The sequence below is a fragment of the Gossypium hirsutum genome, chromosome A12 (genome assembly GCF_007990345.1).
Source record: "Gossypium hirsutum isolate 1008001.06 chromosome A12, Gossypium_hirsutum_v2.1, whole genome shotgun sequence".
NCBI lineage: Eukaryota > Viridiplantae > Streptophyta > Magnoliopsida > Malvales > Malvaceae > Gossypium > Gossypium hirsutum.
This window is the reverse complement of record NC_053435.1, coordinates 12,529,694-12,546,490: the sequence shown is the minus strand read 5'-3', so window position 1 is coordinate 12,546,490 and position 16,797 is coordinate 12,529,694. Positions and strand designations below refer to the sequence as shown.

General features: G+C 37.4%; 2 non-coding genes across 2 annotated transcripts; one reads left to right on the top strand and one right to left on the bottom strand.

Moving 5' to 3' along the window:
• The first annotated feature begins 9,404 nt into the window (after nt 1–9,404).
• Nucleotides 9,405–9,511, top strand: LOC121211655 (small nucleolar RNA R71). Its single transcript, XR_005906874.1, has one exon. It is a non-coding gene; the product is annotated as a small nucleolar RNA R71 (small nucleolar RNA).
• Nucleotides 9,512–13,379: 3,868 nt separating this feature from the next.
• Nucleotides 13,380–13,486, bottom strand: LOC121211656 (small nucleolar RNA R71). The gene has a single exon (XR_005906875.1). It is a non-coding gene; the product is annotated as a small nucleolar RNA R71 (small nucleolar RNA).
• Between the last annotated feature and the right edge of the window lie 3,311 nt (nt 13,487–16,797).

The window sequence follows — 16,797 nt, the reverse complement described above, 5'->3', positions numbered from 1 at the left end:
CATTCACATACTGATCAGAAACACTCCAAATCATTCCGAAGAATTCTAAACATCTATAATTCATAACGTAAGAATACCAAATTTACCAATGACTTAAATTCCAGCTTTTCCCAGAACAGTACATGATACCACCCAAATTTGACAGATATTAGATAACTTAGATTAAAGTAACTAAAATCAAACTAACAGACACTTATACATTTCACAATATGAATATGCCCTTACTTCAAACTGACAGACTATTAAGGCGAATTCCCTTTAAAAGTACAAACGTAATTCCTCATTCAAAATTTGCCTCTCACGGCTTATTAATATTACTACCATATCAGACAAACCATACTATCTTCAAACTCATTAGATACTCATCATAGAATTAGCTATAGAAGAAATCTCAAAATTTACCCAGATCCTAACACAAAGGTGAATAACCTAACTTTCCATGCATATACATATTACCGAATAAGCCACACAGACGTATCGGGATTCGCCACAATGGCAATTCAAAATACACCACAAAGGCTTAGTAGATCACGCCACATAGGCAACATACAAAATCATGTGTTTACTATCCGGACGGACTTTCTTAGAAGGTCTCATGAGTTTCTTTCTCATAGACTTATATATAACTTCATGTCATGATTTGCTAGTTTGATTTACATATTACCGAAGGCATCACCATGAATATTCATATCATCATATTACGCTACAAGTCTCCACCACATAGACTTACATACTTTTAGGTCGTGATCTATCAGTCTAGTCTTCATTTTACTAGAGGCATCACCATGAGTGTCTTCAGATCATACAATGCTATGGGTCCCGCCACATGGTCATGCACTTATTTACATATCGTGATCTACAGTCTGGTTAGTAATATAACCACCCTACTAAAGGCATCATAAATGGATATTTTACTCGAAATTCATTACCCAGATTTGTTTACGCACAGCTGATCAATTGGTACATTCCTATATCAGACTTTACCTGCATACTTATCAATCACTTTATATTCATACAATACTCCATACATAACATCATCACATACATATATCATTTTTAGTATGCTTCACATACTTACCTATTATCTGAGGTGTTATCATTATATACATGTCTTTACCTAAACAATTAACATATAAAAGTTAGAATAGAGACTCACTTAATACTCATCCAATTGTAGCTTAAAGCTCTAGACGTGGACATCCATCTCGACCCAACAACAGCAACTGCTTAAAGAATATAGATTCACCATTAAAACCTATTTTTGTACAATCTGCTAACATCTCAATCATAAATAACCCCAATGCAAGGCCTTGTATTCATGACTTACTGTTCATATACCTCTTAATAGACTTACTTATTCAAAACTTAAAATTCAAAGCTATAATACTTATCAGAAAGTGGAACAACCACTAATTAAATCAAGATACTTGACTTCCAACTTAATGAAGAAGAGATAACATTTAAGTTTAAGAAAAAAATTAGAGAGTAATATATTAAAGGAAGAAGAAACTCCCTCATGAACCCTTTTCACACATATATATATACCCAATTTCCTATTAGTGGAACATAACAAGTGTCACTGAATCCAAAATTTGTCCTTCTTAGTGGCCTACAGATTCCTAAAGAAACACAAATGAGGATTCCATATCAATGATATTTGACCAATCAATCTAGTTGACTCCGAATCAGGACACTTTACAAAACCCAGTTAACACATTGCTTCGGTAATTGGGCATATCATACTTTTGGCAGTAACTCTCACCAGGCTTACTTTTTTCTTAACATGATCTTTTCTTAAGCATCAGAATATCCTGAGACAAGATCCTTAATCACTTCCACGACATATACATTACGCTAGACTCTAATCCACCTGAAGACTAAAAATTGACGGGTTCCACTATGCCAAACGGATAATGATGATCGTTTTATGAACCACTAAACTAGACTACGATCACGACTAAGGTAAGCGCACCTATCGAATGGTAGTATAGTTACGGTGAGTCCAGAGTATCGTATCCTAAAGGACTAAAAGTACTAGTATTAACTTTTTTTCTATTATTTAGCCTAAAATATAAGAGATTTTTTTAGTCTAAAATTAACTAACTAATTAACTAATGAACGCGACAGAGAGTGAAGAAAGTAATCGAATAAACTAATAATAAAGACAATACCCAAGGAAGAATCCACCTAGACTTCACTTATTATTCCAATTCTGAATCTAACAATTTATTCACTTGTCTTGATCTGTAGAAATCCCTAAATTATGTTAATATCTCTTTCGAGACTAAAAACAACTGACTTTAGGTTGATTAATTGAAATCTCTTTCTAATTAAAACCCCTATTGTCGAATTAACTCGATTTATGGATTCCCTTATTAGATTTGACTCTAATCCGGCAGATTTATGGCGCCCTATTTCTAGGGTTGCATGCAACTCTAATTAATTATGTGATATCTACTCTTAAACAGGGACTTTTGCTCCACTGAATAAGCACATCAACTTGAATCAATATCCTAAAAATATTAAAACAAGAATTAAGAAATATAATTAAGAACAAGAACAAGTATTTATCATTAAATTCAGAATATTAAATAATAAGATTCGTCTTAGGTTTCATCCTCCCTAGGTATTTAGGGAGTTTAGTTCATATTATAGTAGGAAAAAAAACAAAACATAAAGAAACCAAAAAACTTTGAGAGAGAAATTGGAGGAAGATCTTCAGTCTTGAAGGCGATCCTACTTCCGAGCTGAATCCGTTGGCGTTCTTTGAGTGATTTCTGTGTTCTACTCTGCGTACCCCTTAGATCCTCTCCTAGTGTGTTTAAATAGACTTTGGAATGCCCAAAATAGCCCAAAATTAGCCTTTTTTGAGTAGAATTAAAATAGGTCTCGACAGGGACACGGTCGTGTGGCACACCCGTATAATGGGGCTCAGGCCATGTGCAATTCTGATATGGTTTTAAGTCGACACGACCATGAAACACGGGCGTGTGTTCTGATCATGTGTCTAACACTAGCGTGTGGATTACCCGTGTGGAAGTGTCTGGGCCATGTGTAGCACTGAAATAATCCTATTTTGTCCTTTTTGGCCTTTTTCTCGCACTTTTTGCTTTCCTATGCTCATCTGGATATAAAACATGAAATTAAAGGATTAGGAGCATCAAATTCACTAAATCTTATGATAAATCATCCGAAAATATGTCAAGCATGGGATTAATATATGTTACTTTTGAGGTTTATCAAATATCCCCACACTTAAGCATTTGTTTGTCCTCAAGCAAAATCCTCAACTCACAATTAAAATGCATTCTTCTCAACTTATAATTCTTATCAATAATGTTTCGAAATAATTCACAAATAATCATACATTGAGAATTCAACTAAAAGAACATCAAAGTTTCAAACAATCCAAGTTGAGCATTTTAATCACAAAATCATAGGTATTTCCCTTTATCCAAATAACTACCTTTAATTCCAAATCGACAAGAGTTTACATCCTCACTAAAGATTCACTCAAATCACTCAAAGTGTTTAAGGTTCAATAATTAAGCACTCATTAGTCAAACATGAAAAGTTATTACCATAGGCTTGCATGACAATCAAATCTCCACCACTATAAATGAGATGATGCACAAATCAAAAGGTCTTTAGCAGGGTTATAATGGGGCTTGGGTTAAAGGTGTGGATAAAGGCTGAAAAAGAGAGTTAGAATCGAGATCAATTTAATAAATTACCAACCTTATAAAAATAAAGCTAATTACTGAATTACAAACAAGTGCCAAAATTAAAACTATCCAAAATTAATAAAGTGAGCTTTTTCTCAAAATAATAACTTTAACTTGTCCTAGCTTATTACGGAAGTATAACAATATGTAATTACATGAGTATATAAATATACATTGTTTTTTTTAAGAATAAGAATAATAATAGAAAGTACATAATAAGACATAATTCAGCAAATGAAATGAACGAACATAGTTAGGTAACTAATCAAATCAAATCTCAATAAAAAGGGAGTCAATAAAAATGGAGAAATTCTTAACGAATCAAAAAGGATTAAGTTGTGGGTTAACATTAAGGGGAAAATAAAAAACCAATGGTTAAAGCTCAAAGGGGTTCACTAAGGTTCAATTATGTGGGTAGGCTTTTTATGGGGTAAGTGGGTTAAAAACTAAGTGCCTTTATCATCTCAGTATATCAAATCAAAGGTGTGGTCTTGACATGCATAATCGAAGCAAGTTCTAGAATAACAAATCAATGTTGACACACTCATAACCAATAAAATAAGTGAGCAAGAAAGATATATGCTTTAAAAGGCTCAAAATCTCACCAATAAAATAAGTGAGCAAGAAAGATATATGCTTTAAAAGATATATGCTTTAAAAGCCAACTTATCATGTTTGATTCTCTAATGTCTTAAAGTTTAAACAATCAATGCACAATTACCTATGATTTAATTCAGAACATATCAATAAAATTATAAACAATCAGAATTCACACTAATAGTAACATGAGAAAATTATTTTATGACAAGATATAATTCAGGGATTTTCAAATAATAATACAATTAGCCTCCCCACACTTAAGATGTACATTGTCCTCAATGTACAAAGATAGATAATACCAATATAAGTAGGATATCATAAGAGAGGGAGAAAATTGAAACTGCCTTGAAAATTGGATGAAAAATCCTAGAATAATGAAGAGCTGAGATGTAGGCAAAGTGAATTTTATTGCATGATTCTAAGCAACTAAAGAAAATGAAACACAACTGTTGAAGAAGATTAGAGGGTTACTCGATAAAAGCCATAAAGATAAAATTAGTTAAAAAAATGAGTCTCTAAAAGCAACATAATAAAAATAAAGATAAAAATAAAAATAAAAATAAAAATAAAAATAACATAAGTGGACTCAAAGGTCTTCACCATCAGATGCATCGCGAGGTGGGGTGCTAGAGGCGAAATGTAGAATGCTGGCAGATCTGCTACAGGGTTATTTCTATACTGTCAAATCGCTGAGCAGAGCTGTTGAACTACTGAGTGAAATACTACTCAAAGCGTGTGAATCGCTCAGAGAGGTCTGCCAAGGTGGCAACAGACTGAACAAATCTGTGACTCGGAAGTGGCTAAAAAGGTAGGTCCTCATGATGGGGAGGAACATCATTAGTAATGTCCTCGGGCTCATTGTGAGTGCTAGACTGGAACAATCGATACTGAGGAGGATGCACTCCACGACCCCGCTCTATCATCCTCATATGAATCATGCTCGAGATGCCTTAAGGGGACATTTGGCCAACAAGAGTAAGTGTGGATGACATCTCCGGTGTGTTGAAGAGATCGAAATAGCAAGCTAGGCGAGTGACATAGGGACCCAAACAAATGGGACCCTCCCTATGATGGTCTGTCTGGTGTCTGGAAGCGAGAGTGATGAAATAAGCAAAGTCGAAGACATGACCGGTGGCCATGCTCCATAATAAATAGGCGTCAGTAGTGCTTACGACTCTGTACTCTCTCGCCTCCCAGTCAAGGTGTGAGCCAAGATGGCATAGATATATTGTAGTGCTGGAGGGAGAGAAGTCGCTTTGGAGCGCCTCACATCGTAGGGAATCTAACTCACAGTAAGATCTGTCCAACAGCAGGAGGGCGAGTAGTGAATATGATGGTGGAGGTAGAGAAAGTCCTGAGAGGCCATAAATTCCTCTGTGTATAGGCCCAAAGCAGCTCCAAACTCTGGCACACTCATGTGTCGTATGAGGCTACCAAGTCGAAATGTAATAGTGCCAGCCTCGTCATGGGTGGACATCACGTGCTGAAGATGGAATGTGGTGCAAAACTCAAGGGTCAACTCCATGTAAGTAGGATCGATGATCTGGAAAAAAGATTCCATGGAGTTGTGGTAAGATGGGCTTGAACGAGGTCACTGAGGTGGACCTGCTCCAAAGCAGCCTAATCGATATAGTGGCCCACTCCCAATGGTCGTATGCGGAGGAGTTGGAATAAATCATCTTGCGGGTCTAACGAGAAGTGCAGAAGAGGATGGTGCACTTCAGCAGAGGTACTTAAAGAGGTCGCACCAGGCCCCTTCCTCTTTTTCGAAGGGGGAATAGCAACTTTGGACTTGCCTCGTGTGTTCGTCATAGAGAAACTGTAAGAAGGGAATCACACAATTTTGGACGAATCATCACAATAGGCAGACGAATACAAAATAATCATCAAAATTCATCTCAATCGATTAAACTAAGTAAATAGAATGCTATCAAAGGATAATAATAATAAAAAAACTAATAGGAATATATATCTAAAATAAAGGAAGACACAAACAAATAAATCAAAGAACCCAAATAACTAAAATACTATCCAGACTTGTATTAAAACTAAGCAAATTAGTACTTAAGTAAAATTAACAATGAAAAGATTTATGAATCAAGAACAGAGAATCCAATAGAAACAATAAAAGACATAATAATAATAATAATAATAATAATAATAATAATAATAATAATAAGAAAGTAAACTAAAAAAATGAGAAACAAGGACCGACGGTGGATAGGACGGATGGAGTTACGAACGGCGGCGGCTGGTACAGGTCTTGGCTAGATGCTGGGTGGGGCGGGCGCAGTTGCGTTGATGGAAGCATGCGACGAAGGGAGGGGGCTGTTGGTCGGCGCTTGTGTGCATGTGGAAGATTGATGGTGAAAGAGGAAAGGAGAGAAGAAGAAGGAAGAGGAAAAAGAATGCTTTTGATGGTGGTCAAACAATGGTCGGAGTAGGGGACAGGGTTGGGGTCAGAGGCTGAGGAACAAAGCTTTTGAAGAAGAAGACGATTTTAAAAAGGGACACGGTCATGTAACGACCCTGTGTTGAGCCACACAGCTGAGCCACATGCCCGTGTGGCTCTAGTGTAGCCCATGTTCGTCGCGAAAATTTAATGCCCATTCGTCACATGGCCTTAGACACGCCAGTGTGTCCTAGCCGTGTGGTTCATACGACCGTGTCGCACGGTCGTGTTTTATGTTTTTTACTTCGTCCACACCCGTGTGGCTCACTCATACGCTCGTATAACCTATCGCACGTCTATGTGGATTGACAATGTCTCTCACACGGCCATGGGCCTTGCCTGTGTAACTCTCTGACTTGTTAAAATTTGAGATATTAAGCTCCAGGTTTCACATGGCCTAGGACACGCCCGTATGTCCAGGCCTTGTGTTTCCTACGACCATGTAGATTTATTGCAGGCCGTGTTCATGTCAATTTTTGGGAAATTTTAGCCCTGTTTCCACATGACGAAGGACACGCTCGTGTGTCCAGGCCATATGGGTGTAAAACTTGCACTTATAACATGAAAATTAGATAAACTAAGCTATTTAGTGGTGTTAGTACTCAGGTTGCCTCTCGAGAAGCACTTATTTAGAGTCTAAGCTCGACTCACCTCATATTTTCACGGTTATGGTGGTTCACAGAGTCGAAACTCCTCTTTCCTGCTATCAATTTGATCAAAATAAGGTTTGAGTCAAGTACTGTTTACCTTGAAAGTGCCGAAATTAGTATGTGTTACCTCGACTGTACCGTACGGGAAGACATTTAGTATCGTGAAGGAAATTGCTTTATTAAGCTCAGAATTGGTAATACGAGGGTCTGTATCATCCAACAGTACCTTGTGTAGGCTCGTCATGGATTCACTTTGGTTCCTCTTGTACTCTCAGTTTCTCCTTAACTTGTGTTAGCCTTTCATCTAGTTCCTCAATCTGTAATCTTCGTTCTTCAAGAAACGTCCTGTTGGTATTGAATGAGTTTGGCTATGGCTCCATCACGTCTTTGCAAGGAAATTCCTACACAAAAGGCTGAGTTGTAATGTTACTCACATCAAAATGACTTGTAATATCATCTCTATCACTAGACATTTTAATAGAATCATGAGCTTAGAGAATAATTGTTTCATCTCCTACACGAAATGTGAGTTCACCTGTTCCAACATCAATGATAGATCCAGCAGTTGTTAAAAAGGGTCTGCCTAGAATTAAGGGTACGTCACTGTCCTTATCCATGTCTAAGACAACAAAATCTACTGGGAATATGAATTTGTCAATTTTAACAAGCATATCTTCAACGATACCCCTAGGAAATCTAATAGTTTTATCAGTTAATTGTATGTTCATCCTAGTTTGTTTGGGTTTCCCTAGTCCTAGCTGCTTAAACATCTTGTAGAGCATGACATTAATACTTGCCACTAAATCAGCTAAGGCATTATTAACATTCAAACTATCAATTAGACAAGGAATCGTAAAACTCCCTGGATCTTTCAGTTTGTTGGGTAGCTTGTTTTGCAAAATAACTGAGCAAACTGTATTTAACTCCACATGCGATAACTCATCTAACTTTCGTTTGTTTGCTAAAAGCTCCTTTAAAAATTTAACTATGTTTGGCATCTGCGAAAGAGCTTCAATAAACGGTAAGTTAATATGTAATTTTTTAAAGAGTTTAAGGAATCTACCGAATTTTTCGTCTGTGTGATCTTTCCTTGTCGCATTGGTGTATGGCACACAAGGTCTATATTCTTTGCTTACCGACTTTTGTGTACCATGACTCACCTCAACCTTACCATTTCTTACCATAGCTTCTTGCATCATTTCAGATTTAGGTTTAGCTAACCCTTCTTTGTCGTGCACAGTGATGGCATGGAGTTGCTCCCTTGGGTTAGTTTCTGTATTACTAGGCAACCCACCTTTACGGTTGTTCAGAGATCAACTTAGCAAGCTAACCTATTTGAGTTTCGAGCCCTTGAATCGATGCTTGCTGATTTTTAAGTGCTGTCTCGGTATTTTAAAAATGAGTTTTTGACACCAAGATAAATTTTTTAAGCATCTCCTCAAGGTTCAGCTTTTTCTCTTGTTGGTAAGGTGGTTGATGAAAACCTGAAGGGTGTTGTGGCCTTTGATTCCCTTGACCACCCCACGAAAAATTGGGATGGTTCCTCCAACCTGTATTGTAAGTGTTACTCTATGGATTATTCTGAGGTCTAGAATTGTAACCCATATAGTGGACTTATTCTCCCTCGGTGCTGGGGTTGAAGGATGGATAGTCTGTGTTGTGCATCCCTCCTCCATTTGAATCACACTTCATCACTGGATGTACCTAAGTAGAATCATACAAACCATCAATCTTTTTATTCAATAGTTCTACTAGTTAGATAGCATAGTGACCGCATCGAGGTTGAAAACACTAGCTGCTTTTGTCGGTTTCATTCTCATGACTTGCTATTGATAGTTGTTTAGTGACATCTCTTCAATAAATTCGTAAGCCTCTTCAGGTGTTTTGTTGTTCAATGTTCCACCAGCTGTATCAATCAGTTGCCTTGTTGAGGGGTTCACACCGTTGTAGAAGGTCTGAACCTGTAACCATAAAGGTAACCCATGGTGAGGACACCTTCTCAAAAAATCCTTGTATCTCTCTTATGCATCATAAAGTGTTTCTAAATCCATCTGCACAAAAGAAGAGATATAATTCCTCAATTTAGCCATTTTAGTCGGCGAAAAATATTTAAGCAAAAATTTTTTGGTCATTTGTTCCCAAGTAGTGATTGACCCTCGTGGTAACGAGTTTAACCACTATTTAGCCTTATTCCGTAATGAAAAGGGAAACAACCGAAGGTGAATGGCATCGTCAGAAACGCCATTGATATTAAAGGTGTCGCAGAATTCCAGAAAATTTGCTAAATAAGTGTTTGGATCTTTGTCTTACAAACTATCAAACTGAACAAACTGTTGTATCATTTGAATTGTGTTAGGTTTCAGTTCAAAATTATTTGCAAAAACAGCAGGTCTAACAATACTCGATTCAGTTCCTATTAAAGTAAGCTTAGCATAATCATACATAGTACGAGGAGCAGGATGTTGATTTACTGGATTTGCAGCAACTACAGGAGTTAGCGGATTAGTCGGATTGTTCGCCATCTCTTCGGGTATATCGGTCACGTCCTCTTGCTATTTCTCTATATACTGTAGGCTTCGCCTTATTTCTCTTTGATTTTTGTGAGCTATGCTTTCTATCTCACTATCAAATAGCAAGCATCTTGAGGGGTTCGTTCTAGTCATAAACTAGAGATTCTTGCCAGAAGCAAATAACAGGGTGATTAGAAGAGAAGTAAAAATTAAATCAAAACAAAAAGTAATTTACAATAAAAATAAAAAAATGGCTAAAGTAATAAAATTCAAGAGTTCCTAATATCTTAGTCCCCGGTAATGGTGCCAAAAACTTGATGATCGTTTTATGAACCACTAAACTTGACTACGATCACGACTAAGACAACCGCACCTATTGAATGGTAGTATAGTTACGATGAGTCCAGAGTATCGTATCTTAAAGGACTAAAAGTACTAGTATTAACTTTCTTTCTATTATTTAGCCTAAAATATAAGGGATTTATTTTAGTCTAAAATTAACTAACTAATTAACTAATGAACGCGGCAGATAGTGAATAAAGTAATCGAATAAACCAATAATAAAGACAATACCCAAGGAAGAATCCACCTAGACTTCACTTATTATTCTGATTTTGAATCTAACGATTTATTCACTTGTCTTGATCAGTAGAAATCCCTAAATTATGTTAATATCTCTTTTGAGACTAAAAACAACTTACTCTAGGTTGATTAATTGAAATCTCTTTCTAATTAAAACCCCTATTGTCGCATTAACTCGATCTATGGATTCCCCTATTAGATTTGACTCTAATCCGGCAGATTTATGCCGCCCTTTTTCTAGATTTGTATACAACTCTGCTTAATTATGTGAGATATACTCTTAAATAGGGACTTTTGCTCCACTGAATAAGCACATCAACTTGAATCAATATCCTGAAAATATTAAAACAAGAATTATTAAACATAATTAAGAACAAGAACAATTATTTATCATTAAATTCAGAATATTAAATAATAAGATCCGTCTTAGGTTTCATCCTCCCTAGGTATTTAGGGAGTTTAGTTCATATTGTAGTAGGAAAACATCTCAAAAATAGGAAAACAACAAACATAAAGAAACCAAAAAACTTCGAGAGAGAAATTGGAGGGAGATCTTCAGTTTTGAAGGCGATCCTGCTTCCGAGCTAAATCCATTGGCGTTCTTCGAGTAATTCATGTGTTCTACTTTGCGTACCCCTTAGATCCTCTCCTAGTGTGTTTAAATAGACTTTGGAAAGCCCAAAATAGCCTAAAATTAGCCTATTCTGAGTAGAATTAAAATAGGTCTCGACAAGTACACAGTCGTGTGGCACTCCTGTGTGATGATGCTCAGGCCGTGTGAAATTCTAATATGGTTTTAAGTCAACACGGCCATGACACACGAGTGTGTGGTCTGACCGTGTGTCTAACATGGGCATGTGGATTACCAGTGTGGAAGTGTCTGGGCCATGTGTGATAAACTATAATTTATACATATTTTTATCCCATCCTTAGCACATTTATGGATGATTTATACTTAAATTTGGTGAATTCGATACTCCTAATCCTTTAATTTCATGTTTTATACTTGGGTGAGCATAGAAGAGTAAAAAGAGTGAGAAACGGGTCGAAAACGGAGAAAATGGGCCAACCTGGAGAATAACACGGCCTTGACTTCCTCACACAGGTAGACCACACGGCCGTGTAGTTCTAGCAGGCTCTGACACAGGTAGACTACATTCCTGTGTTAATTTGGCAGAATCGACACACGACTTACACTGGTAGACCACACGTCCGTGCCTATTTAACAGCCTTGAGCACGGTTTTGAAGTACTTGCATACAGGCGTGTTACACGGGCATGTCCCTGTCGAGCCCAAGTCTAATTTTATTCAGAAAAGGCCACTCTTAAGGGCTTAGAGGCATTCTAAAGCCTAATTAAACATACTAGAGGAGGATTAGAAGGGACACACGGAGTAGGAGGCAAGGAATTACTCACAGAAAGCCGATTGATCCATCTCAGAAGTCGGATTCATCTTCAAGACTGAAGATCTCCCTTCAATTTCCTTCAGGAGTTTTGGGTTTTCTTTATGTTATGTTATCTTTATTCTTTTGAGATGTTTTTTTTCATAAATATGAACTAAATCCCCTAAATACCTAAGGGGAATAAAACCTATGACGGATCTTGTTATTGTTATCTGAATTGTATGATAAATATTTGATTTGTTCTTAATTATGTGTTAATTCTTGTTTTAATATTCTAGGATATTGATTCAAGTACTGATGTGCTTATTCAGAGGAGCAAAAGTCCCTGTCTAAGAGTAGATCTTTCATAATTAAGTGGAGTTGATTGCGCGCCTAGAGATAGGGTGACAAGATTTTGTCGGATTACGGTGAAACCTAATAAGGGAATCCATAGATCAAGTTAATGCAACACTAATGAGTTAATTAGAAAGAGATTTCAATTAATTAACTTAGGATTAGACGTTGTTAGTCTCGAGGGAGAAAATAATATAACTTAGGGATTTCTACGAATCAAGTCAAATGAATAAATTGTCTAATTCAGAGTCAAATAACAAGTGAAGTCTAGGTAGATTTTTCCTTAGGTATTGTCTTAATCAATCAATTTTCTCAAAAAATTTTTCCCAAATTTCTTTTTGTATGTTCTTAGTCTAGTTAATTAGTTTAGATAAACAAAACCCTTAATTTTTAGGCTAGATAATAAAAAGAAAGTTAATACTAGTACTTTTAGTTCCTTTGGAATTCGACAATCCAGTCATGCTAAAGCTATACTACTGTTCGACAGGTGAGCTGGCCTTCATTGTGATAGTTAGTTTTCAAGAGCAATCCATTATAAATTATAAAACTTATTGTATGTATCATATATCACATCATATCACGATTAAGTTTTTGGCGCCGTTGTCGAGGAGCTAAGATATTAGGAACACTCAATTTTTATTACTTTAGCCATTTTACTTTTATAGCAATTTAAATTTTTATTTTCTTTTTTAATTTTTCGTTTATTCGCTTCTGGCAGGTTTTTATAGTGTATGACTAGAAGAAACCCGTCGAGACCATTACTTTTTGATAGTGAGATCGATCGCATAGCCCACAGAAATCGAAGAGAAATAAGGCGAAGCCTAAGATACACAGAGGAAGAGCAAGAGGATGATATTTCAACTACAACCGAGGAGATGGCTAAAATCAGGAAAATCCGCTACCTCCTGCGATTGTTGCTGATCCAGTAAATCAAAATCCTACTCCGCGCACTATGTATAATTATGCTAAACCTAATTTAACAGGAACTGAGTCAAGTATAGTTAGGCCTTCTATTGCTGCGAATAATTTTGAACTGAAACCTAACACAACTCAAATGATACAACAGTTTGTTCAGTATTTTTCGAAAATTTTTTACTTAAGTATTTTTCACTGGCTAAAACTGCTAAGTTGAGGAATGACATCTCTTCTTTTGTGCAGATGGATCTAGAAACATTCTATGATGCATGGGAGAGATACAAGAATCTTTTGAGAAGGTGCCCTCACCATGGGCTACCACTTTGGCTACAGGTTCAGACGTTCTACAACGGTGTGAACCCCTCAACGAGGCAACTTATCGATGCAGCCGTCGGTGGAACTTTGAATAGCAAAACGCTTGAAGCAGCTTATGAATTTATTGAAGAGATGTTACTGAACAACTATCAGTGGCAAGTTATGAGGACAAAGCCGACGAAAGCGGTCGATGTTTTCAACCTCGATAAGGTTACCATGCTATCTAACTAAGTAGAACTTTTAAATAAAAAGATTAATGGTTTGTGTGTTTCTACTCAGGTACACCCAGTTATGGGGTGCGATTCAAATGGAAGAGGAGCACACATGGAATATCAATCCTTCAACCCCGACACCGAGGAGGAACAAGTTCAATATATGGGTAACAATAATTCTAGACCTAAAAATACCCATATAGTAACACTTACAATGCAAGTTGGAGGAACTATCCCAATTTCTCGTGGGGTGGTCAAGGAAATTAAAGGTCATAACACCCTCCGGGTTTTCAACAACCACCTTACCAACAGGAAAAGAAGTCGAACCTTGAGGAGATGCTAACAAAGTTTATTTTAGTATCAAAAACTCGTTTTCAGAATACCGAAACAGTACTTAAGAATCAACAAGCGTAGATCCAAAGGCTTGAAACTCAGATAGGCGAACTCGCCAAATTGATTTCTAAACGACCACAAGGTAGCTTGCCGAGTAACACCGAATCTAACCCAAGGGAACAACTTAATGCAATTACCATTCAAGAGAAGGAAGGGTTAGTCAAACTTGAACCAGAACCGAGGTAAGAAACTGAGGTAACCAAAGGTAAGGATAAGACGGACCAGAATGAGCAGAAGCTGGTAAGTAAAGATTACAAACCTTGAGTGCCATACCCCAATGCGACAAGAAAAGACCGCACAGACAAACAATTCAGTAAATTCCTTAAACTTCTAAAGAAATTACACATTAATTTACCATTTATTAAATCTTTTTCATAGATGCCGAACGTAGTTAAATTTTTAAAGGAGCTTTTAGCAAATAAGCGGAAGTTGGATGAGACGTCGCACGTGGAGATGAATGCGGTTTGCTCAGCCATTCTACAGAATAAGCTGGCCAACAAATTGAAAGAGCCAGGGAGTTTTACAATTCCTTGTTTAATTGGTAGCTTAGATGTTAATAATGCTTTGGCTAATTTAGGGGCTAGTATCAATGTCATGCCTTATAAAATTTTTAAACAACTAGGTCTTGGGAAACCTAAACAAACTAGGATGAGTATTCAGTTAGCCGATAAAACTATTAGATTTCCTGGGGGTATCATTGAAGATGTACTCGTTAAAATTGACAAATTTATATTCCCAGTTGATTTCGTTGTTCTAAACATAGAGGAAGATAGTAACGTACCTTTAATTTTAGGGAGACCCTTTTTAGCAACTGCCAGAACGATAATTAATGTGGGTACAAGTGAACTCATACTTCGTATAGGTGATGAAACAATCACTCTTCAAGCTCGTAATTTGAGTAACCCCTCAAAAATTGAGGGTGATTGTATAAATCATACTACTAGTACTGATTATGTTGTGAAACCCTCTGTGCGGGAAACACGTTCGAGAAACACACATGAGCCATGTTCAAATAACAACAATGGACCTATCTATGAAGAATGAAGGCTACGAATTGAGGAACTAGATGAATAGCGGACACATAAACCGAGGATACACGATAAACCAAAACCACTCCATGATGGACTTAAAGTTGTATCGAATCAACTTAAGGTGAGAGACAAAGTACTACTAGATGCAGCAGACCCTCGCATTGCCACTTCTGAAACTAATAGAGAAACTCCTATTACAGTACTTAGCATTTTTCCATATGGTACAATCGAGGTAATTCATCCCAAATTCGATACATTCAAGGTAAATAGTACTCGTCTAAAACCATATTTTGATAAAATTGACAGTAGGGACGAGGAGTCTAAACTCCTCTCACCACCACGACCACGCAACAGAGAGGTAAGTCGAGCTTAGACTTTAAATAAGCGCTTCTCGGGAGGCAACTCGAGCACTAACGGTATTGATTTCTTTAAAATTTTAGTTTTTAACATCTATTCACTAACTGAGTCCTTGAAACACAGGTTTCTAATCCACACGGCCAAGCACACGGGCGTGCCTTATGCTGTGCTCACACCACGGAAGGCGACACGGCCGTGCGATACGGCCATGTGAAAATAGGGAAAATTTTTTCCCCAACACAGGATTCGATAAGTGGCCACGATCGTGCGACGTGGCCGTGGGTGAATCTGACAAAACAACACAGGCGTTCGACACGCTCGTGTCTAGAAACCATGGTAAAAATTGATAATTTAGCACAGACGTACGACATACCCGTGCCCACCTCCTGTGCTCAAGACTGTCAAAATAACATGGGCGTGGGCATACGTACACGGGCGTGGGAGAAGCGAACGAAGAAAAACACGACTGTGAGACACGGCTATGTGCCCCAACACGCCTAACGAACATGGGCGTAGGCCGAATTTTAGACGTGCCCAAATTTGAAAGTCACGAAACACACGAGCCAAAATAAGGGCACACGGTATGCCCTAAAATCTATATAAGCCCCCACTATTCATCATCCCCTCCCCGAAATATCAAACCCTAGCCGTCGGAATCCTTTCACATGCCCTCCCTGCCACGCCCGTGCGCTGACCATAGCACCACCATCGATGACCCAAGCTCCCCCCTCCACCAAGCTATTGCATTTGTTCACTTTTCTCTTTATTATCTTTATTTCTTTTTCTAATTTTATGATCTATTCTTGTTTTATTTAACTATTTTAATTTATCTTCATAGTTCTAGTGATAGTTCTTTGCCATTTTTTATGATACATTCATTCATTATCATTCCCATATGCATTCATCCGCTAGTTATCTCCTTTAGCATCATTCTCGTATTTCTATTCAAGATTTGATTAAGACTTGGTTGTTTTTTAGTAGATTTTCCCTTTAGTCAGAAAACCCCTATGAAATATTATTTTAACGTACTTGCATGCTTTTCTATTTGTGGGGATTATTCTTATACCTTCATGTTTTCATAGTAGATACCATGTCAAACCCACAAGGTAAGAGAACCGCTGTCCCAGCTTCGAAGAAGAGGAAGGGAACAGCATCATCCTCGGGTCCTACCGCGGAGATTAAGCACCCGTTCCTCCAATTTCCCTTGGGACCCCAGGAGGAACTTTTTCAGATACTTCGGGCCTGACCCCTAGGTATGGGCCGCTGCATTGATTGGGCTGCACTTGAGCAAATCCAAATGGCTGATGCAGTTCGGGCCCT